Source organism: Panthera uncia, assembly GCF_023721935.1.
Source record: "Panthera uncia isolate 11264 chromosome A1 unlocalized genomic scaffold, Puncia_PCG_1.0 HiC_scaffold_17, whole genome shotgun sequence".
Lineage (NCBI taxonomy): Eukaryota > Metazoa > Chordata > Mammalia > Carnivora > Felidae > Panthera > Panthera uncia.
In genome coordinates this window covers 106,970,861-106,991,868 of record NW_026057577.1, presented here as the reverse complement: position 1 = coordinate 106,991,868, position 21,008 = coordinate 106,970,861, and the positions used below count along the sequence as shown (strand labels likewise).

Genomic DNA, 21,008 nt, shown 5'->3' with positions numbered 1-21,008 from the left:
GAGTAGGAGACAGCAATAGATGTAAAGGTTGCTAGCACTTAATAAATATTCCATTCCTTCCTTCCTTTCTCCCCTCCCTCTTTCCCCTGGATGATTAAGAGCCAGACTTTGAAGTCAGGCTGACCTGACTTAAAATGCTGGTCGAGCAACTGACTAGCTATGTGGTCTTGGACAAGCCACTTAACCTCAGCTTCAGCTCCCTCATCTGCAAAATCGGGACAGTGACAGACACCACCTCATTGTTACGTGAATCGGGAAATCTGAATAATGGGCTTAGCCAAGGGCTGAGTGCAGAGTAAATGCTCATTAAATAGGCAGCTCCCAGTCCAGCCCCTAAATGGCTGCATGACCTTGGGTAAGACCCTTCCTCTATGGGCCTCAACTTCCCAATTTGTATAATAAACATGTTCCACCAGGTCAGTGGTTCCCAAATTGTGGTACACTAGTGGTAAGCTAGATAATTTTATATAACACAAAGTGAACATTTGTTGTTTTACCTTGTGAATATATTTTAATGTAGAAAAGAATTAAACTAAGATACCAAATACCTGATTTCATGGATATTGTCTGGATTGAAGCTAAGTAAAAAAAAAAAAAAAAAAAAAAAAAAGGTACTGATTTAAAGTAAATGCCATTAAATAAATAATAGATCAGGTGGTACCAGGATATGGCAGAAATTGAGAAGGTGGTCCTTGAACAGCTGGGCGTGGGGAAGTCTAAACTAGACGATCTGGCTTTGATTATATGGCTGCCCAGAGAAACTCAGGCTCATGATTGACTTGCCAGAGGGATACCTTTTCCCCCCCTATATTTTTAAGTGGCCAGGTTGCTGTAAGCCCCGTTGCCAGCAGTTTGGGCTAATGCCCTTTCAGTACGCAGCACAAAAATAATATAAATAACTCATCCTAGGACTTCAAACATGCCACCTCAGATGTATGGTGGGAGATTACAGGTTCCCAGGACGCAGCCCCTCCATCATTCCCCTGGCTTAGAAACTTGCTGGAGAGCAGACATCAATGCTTTGGTTTTATGGGCAGCCGGGCCACGTGACTAGGCCCCAAATCCTTTGCTTTATGGGTTGTTTACACATTCCTGGTGAGAAACGGTTTACATTCTGGGCCCTGAGCACACTCCTAAATCAGCTGCCGGGTTCTTGCAGATGGAGGTGAAAGAGACCTGTGTGTCGGTGGGCACCAGGAGGCAGGCTAGAGGAGGCCTGGGGAGGGGGCCCCTCCGCTTCCTGTCTGTGGCACCTGGAACCTATTTCTGAGTCAGTGGGGGGCGCTGTGCAAGGGCCCGAAGTGGGGAGGACCCCGAGGGGGTTCCAGATGCACAGTTACTCCAGGTGTGCTGGGCTCTCACTCCATCCGGGCACTTGGCACGCATTAGCTCACTAGGTTCTCACAGCCCTGGGAGGTAGGAATCCTTCTCGTTTTCAGATGAGGTAGAGGCTCAGAGACGAGAAGTGTCCTGTTCCCTATTACACAGCTGGGGAGTGTCAGGGAAGGATTCAAACCCACTCTGACGGAGGCGAAGGCTGAGGTCTCACCGCCGTACTTTCTTGTCACTAGGGCTCCATAGAAACCATTTGGGCTGGAATTTAGGAGGTGTCTCCTGGCTCGGGGAGGGAGGATTAGGAGATGACAATTTCTGTCTGGGTTTTGCTGCTGACTTAGCTAAGTCACCGTCTGAGAATCCCACGTCACAGAGTTGACCTTATGACCAACGCACAAGATGCCCTGGGAATCATCTGGGCAAGTTCAGGACATCCGGTGGGCCCCTGCTTGCCCCTCCCACTCCACCCCTCTCCTTCCTTCCTCCCTCCTTCCTCTACCTTCTTCCAGGCCCCTTCTCCTATCCCCCTGCACCCTGAAACAGCCCTCAGTGTCTATGGGTTTCTCTTGTATCTACCTCCTTGTGGTTTGTACCCACCGGCCCCCGCTCTGGCGTTGGCAGCTGCATGGGCTGCTCCCAGGAAGGTGCCCGGATGTTGGGGGCGCCTCTCAGCTCCAAGCCTTCTCCAAGCCACCCCAGTGCCTTCAGGAATTCCCCACGTGACGTCATCTCAAGCCTCTTCCTCCTCTTGGCTGCTGCCTTTTGAGCTCAGGGCAGGAAGGTGACCCAAAGCTCAAGAGGGAAGGTAGCTAGCAGCCTGGGTTAAGGAATCTCCTTCTCCCTCTGGATTGAGAGGCAATTAGGTCTTGCCGAAATCCTGCGGGCTCTGTGCTAAGGAAGACGTGGATTACAGTCCCGTCCAACATTGGATCACCTCACTCAAAGCGGTAACATTTCAGCCTCTGCTTTCTCCTTTGTAAAATGGTAGTGATGATTGCAGTAGACAGCTGGGGTTTTTTCCTACCCAGCAGCCTCACCCCCAAACCCGGCCCGGTACCCCCAGTGTCCTGCAGGGCACCACTCCTCTACCACCCTCAGCCCAAGCGGTTTGGCCCAAATTCCACGCTTGACTCAAAAGACTCAGCGGCTCAGCCCTCCCCTTACGCCTCCCTCCGGTGATTGGTCCAGGGATGCGCATGTGGCCCAACTCCAGCCAATCAGAGTCCAGATGGGAGAGACTCCTGCCTTCTCTTTTCAGTAGGTGTAAGGCTGTGAAGGACATGTGATAATCTCTTTTGTTGTCTTGCTACTATGGAGGTAAAGCATGTCTGAGAAGGGAGCACCCCACGTTGCAGAACCAGGCCAGGAGACAGCAGTATTATTTGAGTGCCTTCGTTAAGCCGTGGCTGAACTAGATTCTTTTGACTTTCCAGGTACCAATAAATTCCCTGCGGAAGTTTAATGACAATAAGTGGGGAAGGAGAAACTCAATTGGGTTGCGAAGAGAATGGCCTTGCTTCCTTTGGGGAAGCAGTTGGCCTCCCTGCACGATAGGGTACCGGCCCCTCAAATCCCTTCCTGGAGATACAGGTGGGAAGGTGTCCCCCGACACCAGTGCCCAGCCTCTTAGCACCCTCCGTGCTCACCTCCAGCTCCCCCCACTCTGCTCTCTCTCCGTGGCCCTCTTAGGTGTTAAATGGGGAGAATTTCAGTCCAGAGTGAATGTTTACAGCTTACTTGAAACCCTTAAAAATAAAAATTCATCATAAACTGACAGATCCTTAAATTTAACTGCGCAAACAGTGCCACTATAATATTTAAAGCTCCGCTTGAATGGCCACTCTATCAAAACCACATGGGCTCCCACCTGGCCCTCTCCCTTCCACTGTTGAATTTGAGGAAATGCTGGCAGTATGTTTATTTGGGCTGAAGGCACAGACCCTCCTTGCTTTGGGTTAACCATTTTTACAGGACTGTTCATATTCCATGGTGGACGGCCCTAAGTCTTGGGCCTCAAGGTTCTGAGTTTCTTCCCCTGCATTCATACAGAGGAAGCATAGCAAACAGTTGATGGTGTGGGCTTCAGGCTTGCAGGGTTGGAATCTTGGTTCTGCAGGTGACTAGCTTTGTGACATTCAGAATGATACCTGATGGCTCTGTGCCTTAATTTCTCCGTTAATGGGGAGTGATGACAATTCCTCCTTCTTGTGAAGACTAAATGAGTTAATTTATGTAACACACAATCCTAACTGGAATATAGTATGTCCTCAATAAACATGTTCGTGTGTATGTGACCTCAGATGCAGAGGGTTGAGTTAATACAACTTCTCACCATCCAGTTGATTGCAGATTGCTATCAACTCATCTCACACATAATACTATCCTGAATATAATAGAATATGTTCTTTATGGACTTCACTGGAATCTATAGCTAGGAATAGAATGGCCAGATAATATATATGCGTATGCCCAATTTGACTGACAACTGTAAACTACTAACTCCTATCCTTGGCTAATTTTCTCCTAAGGCTATTTTCTGGTTCATTGTCAAGAGTTCGCTTTTATTCTTGTTAGTTTTGGGCAGTGCAAATTACCTTCCTTCATCTGTCATCCCTTTACTATATCTACATTATTCTCCATTTTAAAAATCTTTAATTTTGATAGATCCAGACCCTTTTACCTTATGTGGAGTGTTTTTTAGCTTTACAGAATTTTTGTTTCGAGTTATGACGTGTGCACGAAAATGCACCGAGTTTAAGTTGGGTGAGTTTGGACAAGTATATTATTCACTGATGTAACACTACCACAGTAAAGATGTAAAACTTTTCCATCACTCAAGTCAGTCTCCTACAAAAGGCAAATGCCTTCCTAATTTTCATCACCACAGATTAGTTTCTCCTGTACTAAAGCTTCATCTAATAAATAGGATCACAGATGTACTTTTATGGCTGCCTTCTTCACTCAGAGCGTTTTTCAGACTCACTTATACCATTGCATGTATCAGTAACTTGCTCTTTTTTATTGCTGGATAGCATACCATTGTAAGAAGTTGTTTATCCATTTGCCTAATTATGGACATTAAGGCTTCTCCATCTTTTGGCTATTGGAATAAAACTGCTGTAAATATTCACACAAATTTATACACATATATAACGCATATTTTCATTTCATTCCTAGGAAAATAATTGCTAGGTTATAGGGTAGATGTATTTTACCTTCAAAAGAAACTGCCAAAGAATTTTCCAAAGTGGTTTTACCATTTTACAGTCCAACCAGAAATGTAAGATCCACATCCTCACCAACGCTTGATGTTGTCTGTGTTTTTAATTTTAGCCATTCTGGTATATAGTGAGTATTTCAGATTGGCTTTAATTTGCTTTTCCCTATATCTTATGATGTCGAGCACCTTTTCATGGGCTTATTGGCCATTTCTATATCCCTTGTAGCGTATCTATACAACTCTTTTGTCTTTTTGTATTAAATTGGGTTGTTCTTTTCATTGTTGAGTTGTTAAGAGTTCCTATATATTCTGGATGCAATTCCTCTGATGTGTGTGTGTGTGTGTGTGTGTGTGTGTGTGTGTGTGTGTATGCATATATATTTTTTCTCTTATCTATGCCTTATCTTTTCATCATTAAATGATGTCTTTTGATGATCAGAAGTTCATTTTTGATGAAGTCTAACTTATCAAATTTTTAACAGACTATTCTTTTAAGAGCAGTTTTTGGTGCATAGCAAAGTTGAGTGGAAATTTACAGAGTTCCCACATAGTCTCTGCCCCAACACATGCATAACCTATTGAGATCTCCCCAAGAAATATTTGTCTACCCCAAGGTTGAAAATTTTCTCCTGTTTGCTTCTGGATGGTTTATGATTTTAACTTTTGCATTTAGATCCTTGATTCTTCTGGACTTGATTTTGGAGTATAGTATGAGGTAGGGATTCAGATTCATTTTCTTTTCACACATACATCTAGTTGTTCTAACACAATTCATTGAAAAGTGGTTTCTTTCCCCCGTTGAATTGCTGTGGAACTTTTGCTGATAATCAACTGACCATATATTTGTGTCAGTTTATTTCCAGACACTATTTTATTTTATTGATGTATATATCTCATCTTAGGCCACTACCACATGGCCTTGATTATTGCAGCTTTATAGTGAGTCTTGAAATCAGGTAGGATAAGTCTTTCAACTTTGTTGCCTTTTTTGAAGATTGATTTGAATATTTAAGGTTGTTTACATTTCCATATAAATTTAAAAATTAAATTGTACTTCAAGAAACTCTTGCTATAGGGGCGCCTGGGTGGCTCAGTCGGTTAAGCGGCCGACTTCAGCTCAGGTCACGATCTCGCGGTCCGTGAGTTCGAGCCCCGCGTCGGGCTTTGGGCTGATGGCTCAGAGCCCAGAGCCTGCTTCCGATTCTGTGTCTCCCTCTCTCTCTGCCCCTCCCCCGTTCATGCTCTGTCTCTCTCTGTCTCAAAAATAAATAAAACGTTAAAAAAAATTAAAAAAAAAAAAGAAACTCTTGCTATAATTTTTTAAACAATTTTTTTAATTGAAGTAAAGTTGACACACAATGTTACATTAGTTTCAGGTGTACAACGTAGTGATTTGACTATTTTACAGGTTATGCTATGCTCACCACAAATGTAGCTACCACCTGTCACCATACAATGCTATTGCAATACCATGGGCCATATTCCCTACATTGTAACTTTCATCCCCGTGACCTATTTATTCCATCACTGGAAGCCTGAACCTCTCACTCCCCTTCACCCGTGTTGCCCACCCTTCTATTCCCTCTGCTTTGGCAACCACCAGTTTGTTCTCTATATTTATAGGTCTGTTTCTGCTTGTTTTGTTTTTTTTAGATTCCAAATATAAGTAAAATCATACGGTATTTGTCTTTGTCTGACTTGTTTCACTTAGCATTTAATACCCTCTGGGTCCATCCCTGTTGTTGCAGACAGCAAGATCTCATTCTTTTTTTTTTTTTATGTCTGAGTAATATTCCATTCTATATATAGAGAATACACACACACACACACACACACACACACACACCACAGTTTTTTTTTTAAAGCCTACTTATTTATTTTGGGGGTGGAGGGAGGGGCAGAGAAAGAGAAGGAGAGAGAGAGAATCCCAAGCAGGCTTCACACTGTCAGTGCAGAGCCCAATGCGGGGCTCAAACTAACAAACCATGAGATCATGAACTGAGCTGAGATCAAGAGTCAGACATTTAACTGACTGAGCCACCGAGGCACCCCCACAGCTTCTTTATCTATTATTCAATCAGTGGATACTTGGGTTGCTCCTGTATCTTGGCTGTTGTAAATAATGCTGCAATAAACATAAGGGTGCATGTATCTTTCAAGTTAGTGTTTACATTTTCTTTGGGTAAATAGTCAGTACTAGAATTACTGGATTGTATGGTATTTCTATTTTTAACTTTTTGAGGAACCTCCATACTATTTTTCCACAGTGGTTGCACCAATTTACATTCCCAACAATAACTCACAAGGCTTCTCCTTTCTCTATGTCCTTGCCAACACTTGTTATTTCTTGTCTTTTTGAAACTAGCCATTCTGACACATGTGAGGTGATATTTCACTGTGGTTTTGATTTGCATTTCCCTGATGACTAGTGATGTTAAGCATCTTTTCATGTGTTGGCCATCTGTATGTCTTCTTTAGAAAAATGTCTATTTACGTCTTCTTCCCATTTTAATAGGATCATTTTGAGGCTTTTGGTGTTGAGTCATGTAAGTTCTTTATATATTTTTAATATTAACCCCTTATCAGATACATCATTTGCAAATACCTTCTCCTATTCAGTAGATTGCTTTTTCATTTTGTTAATGGTTTCCTTCACTGTGCAGAAGCCTTTTATTTTGATGTGATCCCAGTAGTTTATTTTTGCTTTTGTTTCCCTTGCCTGTAGAGACAGATCTAAAAAACGTTGCTAAGGCCAATGGCATATAGATAACTGCCTATGTTTTCTTAAGAGTTTTATGGTTTCAGTTCTCACATATTAGATCTTTAATATTTTGCAGTACTTTTGAATGAGATTATGTTGAATCTATACATAAATTTGGAAAGAATTAATATCTCAACAGTATTGAATCTTCTAATCTATGAACATAGCAAAGAGTTCCGTTTGTTTAGGTCTTTTTAATGTATTTTATCAATATTTTGTAGCTTTTGGTATAGAAGTAGTATACATCTTTTAACAAAATTATTTCTAAGAATTTTATGGATTTTAGAGTTATTGTAATTATATTATTTTTATTTAATTTTTAAACTGTTCAAGCTACCATAGAGATAAAAATTGATAAAAATTTTTTTCAATGTTTATTCATTTTTGAGAGACAGAGAAAGAGCACAATTGGGGGAGGGGCACAGAAAGAAAGGGAGACACAGGATCCGAAGCAGGCTCCAGGCTCTGAACTGTCAGCACAGAGCCCCAAACGGGACTGGAATTCATGAACTGGGAGATCATGCCCTGAGCTGAAGTCAGACACTTAATGGACTGACTGACACCCCTGGGCACCCCTAAAAATTGATTTTTTAAAATATTGACCTTGTGTCCTGAGTTTAGTAGTTTCTATTGTAGATTTCTTAAGTTTTTCCACACACAATCGTATAATCTGTGAAAAAAGACAATTTTAATTCTTTTCCAAGCTGTATTCCTTTCATTAATTTTTCTTTTATCATTGCAGTGACTAAAATAAACACTTCGATGTTGAATAGAAATACTGAAAGGAGACAATATGTTGGCTTCATTCTTAATCACTTCCCAGCGACTGTCGTCTTTGTTACCACTTATGAATGGCATTATATTTTTAAACTGTATTTTCTAGTTGACTATTGCTGGCATGGGGAGATGTTAATTTTTGTAGGTGGAATTGATTTTTCTAAGTCAATAAACATAGTCACTGCAAGGGCGCTTGCAGCCTGTGCCTCCCTCTCCCTCTGTGTCTCCCTCACTCTCTGCCCCTCCCCCACTCACACCCTGTCTCTCAAAAATAAACGCTAAAAAACTTTTTAAAAATACGTAGTCACTACAAATGGTGATAGTTTTATCTTTTCCCTTTCAATCCTTCTTCTCTTAATTCTTCATCTTCTCTTAGAGTTTTGGCCAGTTCCTCCAGTACACATCTAAGAACCACTCTTGTGAAACAGGAAGGATTTGAAGCCGTTTTTATATCTGTTTTTGTTTGTTTATTTCAAGTTCTTATTTAAATTCCAGTTAACCTATAGGGTAACATTAGTTTCAGGTATAATTCAGAGTATAATTTAGTGATTCATCACTTATGTATAACACCCAGTGCTCATCACAACAAGTATCCTCCTTAATACCCATCACCCGTTTAACCCATCCCCCCACCTACCTCCCCAAAGCTGTTTTTATTTCTATTTTTAAATATGAGGAAACTGAGGCCCAGGGAAGTCAAGTTATTTGTCCAAGAACTCATAAATACGTGCTGTTTAAAAAGTATAAATGGGGTGCCTGGGTGGCTCAGTCGGTGAAGCGTTGGACTTTAGCTCAGGTCATGATCTCGCAGTCCGTGAGTTCAAGCCCCACATCCGACTCTCTTCTGTCAGCACAGAGCCAGCTTGGAATCCTCTGTCTCTCTCTCTGACCCTCCCCTGCTTACATTCTCCCTGTCTCTCAAAAATGAACAAACATTAAAAAAAATTAAAAAAAAAAGTATAAATGTAGTTTAAAAAATAAATAGTCCAAATTCCTTGAAGCAAAGTTAGAAAATAGAGACAAAAGGAAATAAAATACACATATAGTGGTCATCCAAAGACTAAGTGCCATTAATATTTTAGATTATAGCTTTTCAGACTGTTGACAATAAAATATATTTTACTTAAACACGATTAGACAGTAATGCTGTTTTGTAATGTGTTTTTCCACTGAGCAATTATCAGAAACATATTTTCAAGTCAATGAATACATTTAATGTTTGCATAGTATTCCATCTGATGGCTGTAACATAGTTTAGATAAACATTCCACAATTAGGGGGAAGGGCGAGACACCTACTTTGGTTTCAGTTTTTCACTCTTATAAACAACACTGCGAAGAATTTCATTGTGACTAAATTTTTACCCCAAATCTAGGATATGTTCTTTAGTACAAATTCTTGAAAGTGGAATTGCTAAGTCAAAGGCCCTTGATGTTCAGGCCCTTGATATCTGTTGGTAACACACGACTTTTAACGGGTATGTAACAGATAATTCCATGTTGACATTTTTTTCCACTTCCCCTCATATAGGATCCACTAATCTTCTCACTGTCTCTACCCATCGTCTCCCATTTTCTAACTGGAAAATCCCAAGCCTGATCTTGCCTCAACCTCATCGTAATCATTCAACAACATCCAATGGTTACGTATTGAATACCTACTATTTTCCAAGTTCTGGAGATACATGCTCATGGAGCCTATGTTCTAGTGGGGAGAGACAGATAATAAACATAACAAATAGGTAGTTTATAGGGCCTGGTCAAAGATGCTGAGTGATTGGGGAAAAGAAGACTAGAGGCAGATGATGGGGACCAGGAGTAGTAGTGAGAGATGGGGAAATAGTTTGCAGTCTTACAAAGGAGGGTCAGAGTAGGTCTCTGAGCAGGATTAGACTTGATTAGAGGTGAAGGAGACAGGAGGAAGAACATTCCACGCGGAGGGATGGGCAAAGGCCCTAAAGCAGGAACTCCCCCTACCTATCAAAGAAGAGTGAAGTCAGAGTGGCTGCAGCAGAGTGAGGAGTGGGAAAAATAGGTCAAGGGGGCATGGGGGGGATGCTAGGTTATACAGGAACTTGTGAGGTTATGTAAAGACTTTGGCCTTTGCTCTTTGAAGATTTTGAGCACAGGAGTGACATGGTGTGACTTTCAATTTATAAGAATCACTCTGATTGTTAAGAACAGACAATAGAAGCTGGAAGACCACCTAGGAATCTCCTGCATTAATCTAGCCGAGGGGTGATAGTGGTTCGGACCAGGGGTGGCCTGTGGAGGTTGGAAGAAATGGTCAGGCTGTGCAGGTCTGAAGGAAAGCCGATATTTACTGTGGAATGCGTGACTATCTTCTGTTGGTCCCTCTGGATTCAGCTTCTGGCTCTCCCCATGGTCCTCTGTGCCCTGAGAGGCTGACCTGTATGAACTGCGTCAAGTCTCGTTGCCTTCTATTTCCCGTTGGATTTGGCTGAAAGGAGTATTGGCTGGGGGTCTGAGGGAAGGAGGAGCGTGAGGCTGGGCATATTTCCTCAAGTCCCTCCTTGCTGGCTTGGCTGCACCTTCTACAAATGGCTGCAGCTCGAAGCAGCTCCCTTTGCCCCCCAGACCTAGGTGGTAACAGCCTGCTTCTCTGCCAGCCCCAGAGTCTTGCACTATGACTGTTGCTTTTCCAACACCCCGCCCATAAATTTATGGATAATCTCTTTCTTAAATTCTCCTCAAAACACCCAATTTAAGTGTGCCATCTGTTTGTTGCAGGGACAGGAGGCAGGTCATGAATGAAAGTGGAGTTGGCTTCAAGACCCAAGGTCCACGAGGTTCTCCCTTTACATACGACTCTGTGCCCCAAACCTGGCCGAGGTGGTTTTGGGGCCTTCATTCTCCTTGGAAGTAACCACATTGCATACAGCTTCAAAAAATTGGAAGGTAACGGTAAAAATGGTCATATTCTCCCACCGGCCCCAGATCTCCAGACAAGGGCTGGTATGGAAAGAGCACTGGACAAGGAATCAAGAGGCTCCCTGGTCTGGTTTCTGTGGATTAACTCCCTGAACAACCATTAACAGGTCACTTGATGACTCAGAGCCTCAGTTTCCTCATCTATAAAATTGGCAATAATGAAACCAAACTCAAAGAATTGTGGGTAAAGATCAAATAACAATGCCTGCCTCAACATCATGTGATCTAGCCTGTGAGCTGGGAGGCAAAAAGCCACAGTTTGTATTCTGACCTTGTGGTTTACAAGCTGCATGACCTTGAGGAAGTTTCCAGCCTCAGTTTTCTCACCTATGAAATGAAAATAGTATTAACATCTCCTGCAGAGCCTGGCAAGTAAGCTTTCAATAAGTGTTACATAGCTGACAAATATTAAATTGTTTCCTTCGCCCCCCCCCCACCATCTGTGAAATGGACTCAAACTTAAAAAAAAATATTTTTAATGTTGATTTATTATTTTGAGACAGAGGGAGAGAGACAGAGCATGAGTGGGGGAGGGGCAGAGAGAGGGAGACACAGAATCTGAAGCAGGCTCCAGGCTCTGAGCTGTCAGCACAGAGCCCAACGCAGGGCTCGAACCCACAGACCATGAGATCATGACCTGAGCTGAAGTCAGACACTTAACCGACTGAGCCACCCAGGCGCCCCTGGACTTGATCTTTTTAGTACATAAGATAACTTTCTTTTACTGATTGTGGTTTTCCCTCCCCATAATATGTGGGCAAGATTCATCCATTTTGACATGTGTGGGTCTTGTTTATTAGTTCTTACTGCTGTATGGCATTACATTGTATGAATTTGCCACAACTTATTCATCCATTCTCTCATGGATGGACATTTCCATTGTTTTCCACCTCAGGGGGGCCATAAATAACGCTGCTCTGAAACCCTGGTGATGGCCTCCTTGTGCCCACATCCAGGTTTCCAAGTCTGAATGAGTGTCTTTGCAGTCCGGCCATATGCGGGTATGAGCCCAGTTGAGAAGGGGGAAGCGGAGGGTGCAGGGAGGGGCTGGCCTGGGGTCAGGATGGGGGTGGGAAGGAGGCATGGGGGAGCTGACTCTTATTTAACAGGTTTTGAAGGCTTTGTAAGTAACAGCTCTTAAAACACAATATTTTGAAGATTTAACTGTAAATGAACAGAGCCATATGGATTACATTTGCCTTAAATTACACAGGATTTAAAGCGGGGCTTAGTGCTCCAGGGCAAAGGTACAGGCGTTTCATGGCTTGCCTCCTTTGCTTGCCAAGGACCTGGATTTCCCCCACCGTCCAGAGCTCTGGCTGTGGAGCAGGGCAAACACTAACTGCCCAGGTGCCCTGGCCACAGTCCGGGATACAACGGAGCCTCAAAGCCTGGGCCCCAGGATGTCCTAGTCCTAGTTCTTGCTCTGCCCCTGCTTTGCTGTGTGGCCTTGGGCCAGAGGCTCTGCTTCTCTGGACTTTAGTTTCCTTCTTTGTAAAATGAGATGTCTAGGAGGTGGTATAACGGTGATTAATCAGAGTGATTAAGATCTGGGTTTGAAACCATCCTTTAACCACTTTCTGGCTGTGAGACCTTGGGCTAATTATTACTCAGCCTTTTTATGCCTCAGTTTCCTCATCTATAAAATGGGAATATTAATAGTATCCACCTCATAGGTGGTTGTGAAAAATAAATTTGCCAGTAGTATACCCGGCTCCTAGGAAGCACTCCGTTTGCACCACTTTTGTTTTGTCTTTATGGTCCTTAGCACAGATGGGTCCAACCCTGATTTTCCCTGTCATTCCCAGGCAGAGGTGATGGGAGTGAGCCTGACAAATGAGACAGGGTTCCATGGTGCCCAACCACTTGCCATTCTTTCCAACATTTCCATTATGTGGCTATTAGTTCATATCACTTTATTTTTTTAAGTTCATTTATTTATTTTGAGGGGGGAGGGGCAGAGAGAGAGAGAGGGAGAGAGAGAATCCCAAGCAGGCTCCACACTGTCCACGCAGAGTCCGACACAGGGCTCGAACTCAAGAATCTCAAGTTCAGGACCTGAGCTGAAATCAGGAGTCGGGTGCTTAACCGACCGAGCCACCCAGGTGCCCCTGTATCACTTTAAATGTGAGTACCTACACATATGCTTATAAGGGGATTGTGCTGAGTCATAATCTCCTTTCTTAACTTTCACCATACCACATATGTGTTTCCATGTCATTAATCTTCATTGGCACCATTTTTCTGTATCTGAACGGGAACACAGTAAACCAACATGTACCAAGCGCTTACCATGCAGCAGCCTCAGTGTTAAATATTTTCCATGCATGTTCGCATTTAATCCTCAAAACAAGAAAATGAATATCGTATTCTGATCATCTCCATTTTACAGCAAAGGAAACTGAGGCTTGGGAGGCTAAATAACTTGCCTAAAATATCACTCAAGCCCGGACCTGCTGACTCAGGAGCGTAAGTGCTGACCTGCTCCCAGGCACTGCCTGCCCTATCAAACTACATCACGAAGTGACTTCAGCTTCCTATTCTTGGACACTTGGATTTTTTTTTTTCTCGCTTTTCACTCTTATCAGTAGTATGTGATAAATATTCTTAAACAAAGATCTTTGCCTACATTGTGCTCACTTTTGGGGGATAAATTCCTTGAAATGGACGGCCCAGTGTTTGGGGCTTTCCTTACAGAGCTGAGGAGATGCAGAAGACTCAGCCTAGTTGGAGGCTCGGAGGCCCAAGGGAGAGGCAGGAAGCCCTGGAGGGGATGGGCCCAGCTGGAAGGCTGGGATGCCTGACTAATCCACAGACCATGCACACTGCTTCGGTTTATCTGAGGCCTGGCTTCCCGTGCTCCTGCAGCTCATCCTGGAACCCCCAGGAATTCAGTTTATTTCCATCCTGGTTTTGCTGACTTTGCTGAAGTCTCTGCTCAGTGGATCAGCTGCGAAACACAGTCACACACACACACACACACACACACACACACACACATGCACGCACAGCCCTCCAGGAATCAGGCAGAAGGGAGACACTCGTGGGGACGAGGCCAAAGAACCTATGAAAAGTGGGCAACCCGAATTTACACAGAAAGAAAATTCCCCAGAAAAAGCTGTTCGCCAGATTTACATAAATCATTTCATCTCTAAACTGAGCTGGGTTAGTTGAACCTTTTCGTAATGGCTTTATTGTTTTTGAAAAAAAAAATTACGTGTTCATTGTTTTTAAAAATTCTTCACCATAGATACAAATACATTTGAAGATATAAAAGCATTTTCATATTCTTCTTTCAGACTGGCTGTATATAAAACAGCTTTTCAAGCGCTTGCTAAAATGCATATTCTGATTCAGGAGTCCTGGGCTGGGCCTGAGAGTCTGCATTTCTAACCTGCTCCCAGGGGAGGCCAGTGCTGCTGGGCCATGGCCAAGACTGTGGGCCCGGAGGAGCATGAGATATGTGTGCTAATACAGAGCCTTCTACCATGGAACTGCCGCTCTCTGGTGACTGCTCAAAATGTTATGTCAGAGGGGCGCCTGGGTGGCGCAGTCGGTTAAGCGTCCGACTTCAGCCAGGTCACGATCTCGCGGTCCGTGAGTTCGAGCCCCGCGTCAGGCTCTGGGCTGATGGCTCGGAGCCTGGAGCCTGTTTCCGATTCTGTGTCTCCCTCTCTCTCTCTGCCCCTCCCCCATTCATGCTCTGTCTCTCTCTCTCTGTCCCAAAAATTTAAAAAAAAAAAAAAAATGTTATGTCAGAGCTACAAGGGATCATCTGATGAGAACTTCTGAAGATAGTGGGGAAACTGAGGCTACTGGGAGAATGAGACAAGCCCAAGGCCAGGGAGCTCGAGCCAGAGCATGACAGAAGGCTTCAGATTCCTTTTGTTTCTACAGAGCCCAGAGCTTAGTCAGCTTTGACTGTGGGACCAGCGAAGGCTCTGAGAATGGCCGAAGGGAACTGTGGCCCCTGTAAGGAACGAGGCCAGCAGGCAGAGCACAGACCCCATGCCAGGTACCATCTGGATGCTTTGCATACATACACTCTCAGAAAATCCCCACTGTGACCTTCGCGGTAGCATTGTCCACTCCATCTTACACAGGGAAACTGAGGCTCAGAGAGCACAGTGGTCTGGGTCTGCCAGAGGTCACACAGCAGGTGAGTGAGGAACTGGCATCAGGTGTGTGTGTATGAGAGAGAAAGAGAGGGAGAGACCCAGCACTGCCTCCCAAAGTCCCCTTTCAGCTCCTACCTTCAGGGTCTCTGTCTTACTGTGCTTGAACAATGGTTCATTTCCCGTCAAGTGAAAACTGGTCTTATTTGTAAGAAACTGTAGGAAATAAATGCAAGAAAGTCATTCAAATCTGGGCCCATCTTAGCACCCTGCAGAGTGCTAGGCCTGCCCTCTTTGTTAAAAGGGGAGGTTAGCAAACGTTAGAGAGGTGTTGGGAACAGGCTAGCACCACACTGAGGCTTTCCTCTGGATGAAGGAGAATAGTTTTGCAGTACAGGAGTCGGCCTTTGGCAGTGTCCTGGGTGGATTCTATCTTTCTTCCATCTCCTGGGCCCACTACAGCACCCTGCTCTATGCTGCCTTTCAGGCCTGAGCCCAGTGGCAGCAGTCAGGACTGGCTTTTGGGACAGGCACCTGGGCCGGGTTTGACATCGTGGGAGGCCTAAGCCTATGACATCTCTACTTAAGTCCTTTGCCTCCCAGGGGGTCCAGGGGCCTGGGAGTCCATGAGCAGGCAGCCTGGAGCCAGGACATGCTCCCTTCCAAAAAAGATGACCCACCAGCCTGTTTGCCTAATGTGACCACTTTGGAAAAATTGTTTGTTTTCATCCTGCTAAAAACAGCTTCAAAGTGACTCCTGTCTAGACTGTGCCAGGATCGATTATCAGATCCTTGACCTGATCCAAACCACAGGGGGCGTAGTCATTTGCTTTAATGCAATTAAAGCAAAATATAATAATGTATCCAGGCCAGGGACCAGAACAAGTCTCCCTGGAAGGTGGGAGGAGAAAGCAGCTCTGGATAATTTCTTCTCAACTCCAAAGTTGCAAGTGTGGACTTTTCCTGCCTTCGTCTCCAAGGCAACCTTGGGCTTTGGACTCTCCCTTGTCCTGCTGAGTGCCACCAGGTGAGGGCAGCCTGGGGGGGAGTGGGGGTTGGAGGAAGCAGGCTTGGGGTGGTATGTGGAGAGGATACTGCAGAGCAGAGTCCAGGAGGAGTGAAGCGGGAGAAGGAAGGGAAAATGAGAAAAAAGATCACAGGAGAGGAGGAAAGAAATGCAGCCAGCTCAGTAATTCCCAGATTCTTTGACAAACCCCCAGTCCCAGGGAGAACAGGGTGAGCCTCGTAGGTCTTCTCAGAGGACAGCAGCAGGTGCAGTGATCTCAATTTCCAGAGGAAGTCACCAGGAAAATGGATTTTCAGTTCTCAGCCACAAGAAGCAGGAAGATCAATCCCAAGGCCTTGGCCTTGTGGTCAGACACGGCCTTGCTGGCCTCACAGCTCTGTCCAACATCCCAGGTTCTGGAGAGGGGCGGGATGACGGCTCACACCTTCGCCCCTGCCTGTTCAGACATCTTTAGGGAATTCTTCAGCCCTTACCACATACACGCGGTCTGGGGGGACCTCCACACTCTGCCCGTAGGGCTGGCGTGACAAAGTCCCGCACACTAGGTGGCTTCAACAGCAGAAGTTTATTCTCTCACAGTTCTGGGGGCTGGGAAACCCAAAATCAGGGTGTTTGTTGTGCAGGAAAGGTGTATTCCAGGCCTCTCTTGTAGGCCTTCTCCCTGTCTGTTCACATCGCGTTCCCTCCATGCGTGTCTCTGTCCAAATTACCCCTTGTAATAAGGCCACCAGTCCTGGATGGGAGCCCACCCTCATGCTCTCATTTTAACTCCCTTACTCCTGTGAGGACACTGTCTCCAAATGTGGTCACGTTCTGAGATACTGGGGGTTAGGATTTCAACGTAGGAATTTGGGGGGTGGGGCACACAGTTCCACCCACAGCACAGTCCATGGGGAGCTCCCCCTGCAGTCCTGGCAGGAGGAAGAGGAGGACGAGGCTCTGGTGAAGGCCAGCTCGCCCTAGCTCCACAACCTTGGGAAACCTATCCATCTTCTTGAGCCACCTCCCTGTGCTCATCTGTGCAGTGGAAGCCGTAATTCCACCCCCACTGGGTGGAAACGTACATGAGCTCCAAGTGCCTTTCTGCTCATGTTTATGTGAATTCCGTAGCTACGAAGCATCCTTGGAAAGCTTGTGTGCTCTCCCTTGCCACACTGAGGTTCCCTGAGAACTGAGAACCGCTTGGCACCCCAGAAAGTATAGCCCTTACACCTTTTCTGACTCCTTCCCCCTCCTCCTGCCGCTGCTCCTGCTTCCTGTTTGATCGATTCCCAAGGCTGTCCTTCTTTTATTGTTATTGGCTACCACTTATTAAAGACTTAACTGTATAGACGTGAGCCAAGTGCTTTACAATTTTATCTCATTTTTTTAAAGTTTATTTATTTATTTTGAGAGAGAGTGTGTGTGTGTTCATGAGCAAGGGGCGGGCAGAGAGAGTAGGAGAGAGAGAGAATCCCAAGCAGGACCCGTGCTGTCAGCACAGAGCCCGACTCGGAACTCAGTCTCACAAACCGTGAGATCATGACCTGAGCTGAAACCATGAGCATTGGATGCTTAACCCACTGAGCCACACAGGCCCCCTAATCTTTATGTCATTTTATCCTCACAATAACCCAATGGGATAGGAACTATGAGTAGCTCCATTTTGCAGATGAATAAACTGAGGTTCTGAGAGTTTGGGTAAGGCCCAGATGACAGACCTAGGACGTTAGTGGGGAAAATCTCAGAAAGGCAGATCTCAGCTCCGCAGAAGGAAGGCCTCTAGAGTCTAAGGAGAAAAGGATTTGAGTAGCTGCAGAGTCAGTGGGTCTCCTGGGCCGCGCGCAGAACCCCCTCTTGAATACCTTGAGGCCTCAGCCGAGGAGAGACCTGAGGGAGAGCTAGAGGCTCTTGCAAACCCTCCGAGGCCAACATGCCTGATGCCCTGCCAGCAACTGCCCAGTATATAGCGGCTCAACACACGCATAATAAATGAGTGATTGTATCCGTCAACTGCAACCATAAAAACAGCCAGTTTTGTTACAAAGTGACCATCTGCCAGGCTTGGGCTAGGCTTTTGACCCACAGTTTCTTATTTCATTTTGTTCCTCCCACTCCCTACGGATAGGTGTGATTACTATCTCAGTTTTACAGCGAAGAAAGCTGAGACCCAGCGAGGTTTGGTAACTGGCCCAAGTCTGCCTGAATCCAGGGTCGGAAGCGCTACACGAGGGGACTCAAACCCTGCCCACAGAAGGGGGCATGTTCATCTAACTGTTCCAACAGCTGTGGGTCCCCAGAAGCCTTCAGCACATAGTGGGTCCTTAATAAATGCTTAATGAATTAATGAACTGATCCATTCATCAAACCTAGCTCACTGAGACATAGCAACCCAACAAACAACAAAATCTCTGGGCCCACAAGATTCCCCGAGCCTAACACTTGGCACATAGTAGGTGCTCAGGAAGTATTTGTGGGATGAATGGCCGTGTGACCCCTAATGTGAGCAACTCTGCACATAAATTTCAGCTCCAGGCACTTTGAAGTTCCCCCAGGGGACAGCTGCTTTTCTTGTTATCGAGCCCCCCCCCAGCCCCACCCCGCCCCTACCCCCCCTGGCCCCCTGGGCCCATCCAGGCCAGGGACCTGGGGCCGCCAGAGTCAAGAGATAAGGATGATGGATGGCCAGTCTCCTGGCTCCACAGAAGCCTGGGGTTTCCTGGGAGCGGGAGACAGTCTAAGGATTCTAAAGCCCCGCGGAATTTGAGTGGAGAGAGCTCGAGGAGGGGGTGGGGGCGGCGTCCGAAGTGTCCCTATCTTTGCGGAGACGCTGGACCCGACAGGAGGTTTCGGCACCCCCTGACTGCCTTGATCTCCTTCCATGTCGACAAGGCTTCCTTTCAGCATGTATTGGACACCAGGGCTCGTCGTTAGGGCTTCCAGTGGGAGGCTGCAGGGTGGTGTCCCCCCCGCTAGCCCATCCTGCCCCCTCCCCTGGGACACCGGCCCGCGATCTGGAGGCAGGACATGCTTGCTTCCCGCTTTGTAATCTGGGCATTAATTGAGTCCTTGGCAAAACAAAACAAAACAAAAAATCACTTAACGTTTTGTATCCCTAAAACTTACACAATGCTGTATGTCAAATATATTCAATAAATTTAAAAGAAAAAGAAATCACCTCTGGACCTATGTTCCCTCGTTTGTAAAATAATCCTCAGGGGAGGTGTTCCCTGCCAGCAATGCTGAGACAGGATCCTAAGTAACTAGGAGGGAACCAGCTGGGGCTCAGGACGCTGGATTCCACCTCGATGAGGCGGCCACCAGCTTGTCCTTGGATCCAGACAGTACCATTCACTGGTTTGTGTAATTTTAAATCCCTGATCCCCGAACCGAGAGGCTTTATAGCTTCAGGTAGATTCTGAAGGCTGAGCATGTTAGATTTTGAAGGAATCTGAGAAACTGAAACTTGTAAATATTTTTTGTCTTTTCCTTCTCTTTGAACTTAAGTTTATTTTAACTTTAAATATATATATAATTATATATGTATATATGTAATATAATTATATATATTATATATTATATATACATATATATGTATTTATATATATGTATATATGTATAATATTATTTATATTTATTATATGTATTATTTATATTTATTATATGTGTGTATATATATATATATATATATTTAACACAATACTTGAGTATATCTTCCTTGTTAAAAAAAAAATACAGATAAAGTGCCCAGACAGGGTACCCTCAATCCTGGATACCCTCAATCCAGCGTACCCTCACTTCTCTTTCCAGAAGCCATCATTTGGGGATGCACCCCCCAAAGCACCCTTAGCACCTTTTCATATATATCTGCTCACCCACAGAAGATGGGCAGAGTTGTCTATACTATAGAGGGTGGGGGTTTGTATACAAGGAATCAGCCCACCCTGGTCTTGATACTTTGCTTCCACCACTCAGCCCTATGGCCTGGAGACCCATCTGTGCTAGGACATACAGATCCATCTCATGTCCCCTAACTGGGATACAGCTCATGACTGGGTGGACCCGCCCTCCAGGTGAGCTCCAGCAAGAAGAGACTTGGTCTGTTTTGTTCACGGATGCTTCCCGTGTCTAAAACAGGGCCTGGCAGTAGTTAATAACTATTCCATGAATGAGTGAAGAGATGAACCAATGAACAATCCAGGGCGTGTAACCCATCCCATACCGGGGGATGTGTCATTGCTTCCAACTTTTCACCAACGCAAACTGCTGCAGTGAGGATCTTCGGACATGGTCCCTGTGTTCACTTTGGAGGAGCAGTCACTTTAGGGGCTCCCAAAGCCCCAAAGACCTTCATACAGTATGACTCCATGCATGAGAACAGGGAGCCCAGAAAGGGCAAACAAGTCACCCCAAGGTCATCTGGCACACTAGGGACTGATTTGAATTTTCTTCCTTCATTGACTCTCTTTGGACCTACACTTTCTCTGTCACCAACCCTTGCTTGTGTGCCTCAGGAGGGTGACTTTAAGGGCCAATGTCTGATTCATGTGGCATGGAGAAGGAAGACCCTCCAGAATCAGAATATTTTTGTCATGGGGCTTTTGTCCGATTATTGAGCTTTTGAAGGATCTGGGGAAATCATGTTTCCTCCCTGAGACTCTGTTTTATTAATATATAAGAGTGATCGAAGATTCTTGTTTAACTCTTTTTTTTTTTAGTGTTTATTTTTGAGAGAGAGACAGACAGACAGAACGTGAGCAGGGGAGGGGCAGAGAGAGAGGGAGACACAGAATCCGAAGCAGGCTCCAGGCTCTGAACTGTCAGCACAGAGCCTGACGCAGGG

General features: G+C 45.0%; 1 long non-coding RNA gene across 1 annotated transcript in view; it reads left to right on the top strand.

The window, feature by feature from the left end:
* The first annotated feature begins 1,599 nt into the window (after positions 1 to 1,599).
* Positions 1,600 to 21,008, top strand: part of LOC125934513 (uncharacterized) — a 32,541-nt gene continuing 13,132 nt past the window's right edge. Inside the window, exons 1-2 of the long non-coding RNA XR_007461440.1 lie at positions 1,600 to 2,282; positions 10,844 to 11,011. This is a non-coding gene — a long non-coding RNA (uncharacterized LOC125934513). The remainder of the gene's footprint in view (positions 2,283 to 10,843; positions 11,012 to 21,008) is intronic.